Source organism: Pinus tabuliformis, chromosome 1_1 (assembly GCF_031772625.1).
Source record: "Pinus tabuliformis cultivar Carrire ecotype Pingquan chromosome 1_1, CPIR1, whole genome shotgun sequence".
Classification (NCBI taxonomy): domain Eukaryota; kingdom Viridiplantae; phylum Streptophyta; class Pinopsida; order Pinales; family Pinaceae; genus Pinus; species Pinus tabuliformis.
In genome coordinates, this window is record NC_142297.1 from 214,040,718 (window position 1) to 214,042,308 (window position 1,591).

Genomic DNA, 1,591 nt, shown 5'->3' on the forward strand with positions numbered 1-1,591 from the left:
AATCCATGGTAGATAGCAATCTAGTTTTTTCAGGAGTTACCTAAGACTTAGCTTGAACCTCCATATTTAACTTCATCTTCTGATTTCTCTCATCTATCTGAGAAAACATAATTTGAATTAAAGGAACATGATCATGAACATGTTCTTTGGAAGATGGGGAAGATGGAGCACCTTCTGTCTCTCCTAACTGAATCACAAAACCGGGTTGTGTTGAAGACATTGCATCTTGAAGCTTGGTCCTTTTTGCTGCTTCAGATTCTTCCTCATCCAGATCATTAAATTCCTCTCTAACCCTCTTGACCCCTTTTTCTGTAATGCTAGGGGTTTCTATCTCTGTCCCCTGAGTGTTTTGCAAACCTCCATTTGCAAATTTCTCCATTTCAAGTCTACTTTCATGTACAAAGGCTATTTAACCACTCTCTAGTCTTCTCATTGAAATAATTTGATGAGGGTCATAAGCCCACTCAACCACTTGTAAAAGACACATGTCATTCAACAATCTTTCAACCTCCTCGGCATCCCGTCTAGTGTTTACAATGAAGGGTCCCACTGGTTTAGGAAACTTGAAGAAGAAGCCTTTCTTCATAGGAAAAAAATGAAATTGATCAACATTTAAGCTCTTCCTAATAAATTCAAGGGAAAAAAGCCTCATTGGCACAAATTTAGGTAACCTGTAAGGCTTGACAGAGGCTCCATAAGGCCTAATCTCCACATGCTCTTCAAAGATGAAGCAATCTCCACATCTCACATCCTTACTTAATTGAAGACACTCTTGAGCTTTAGGAAGGAAGGTTGGGGGTAGGCTTTCATTCAAAATTTTATAAACGCTGGAAGGAATAAAGAATTAAACTCAAATAAACCACTATCTCCTGAATCACCCCTTATTAGGTCTGTCCAAATACCACTGAATGTTTCTTTTTATTGATATCAACAACATTTAGCCCCAAATCAGAAAAATTTTCAGCATTCTGGCACATAAATAAATAAGTAATGACTAAAGGAAATTTGAAGGAACTAGTGAGAGGCAAAGTCATAAATTGAGTATTGATAGCATCTACCCAGAATGCTGGAATGTCTAGTACTATCTTAGGCTTCAACATTAAGGAGAAAAATCCCAACACAACTTTATCTACCTACTTGGAGTCTTCTTTCCCTAGAATCTTGGCAATTACTTGCAACACAAGTCTTATGTCAACTGCAAATATTTCTAAAGAGAAGAGATTGCCATCTAGGGAGAATTGACCAGATTTAGGGGCCAAGAAAGAGGTGATATGAGAAAGATCTTGAGGAGACATGTTATCATAATAAGAAATCAAGGATTCTTCAGTAAAGGTGGTGTAAGTCCTAGACACAGGGTAATTCAAAGCTTGGTGTATTAACTATGAGGTTACTTGAAAAACACTCTCCCCTAACTGATTCATTACGAAACATTTCTTGGGGTATATTGCTGAGGCTAGCCATTGAATAAATTTAGGAAATAAATGAGTTCCGGGGGCAAAAGCATCTAGAACAACTGACCTAACCATTGCCATGAATATAGGAGAGTTCTTATGGTTCAGAATGACCTCTTGATATAGTGAATGATGTTTAA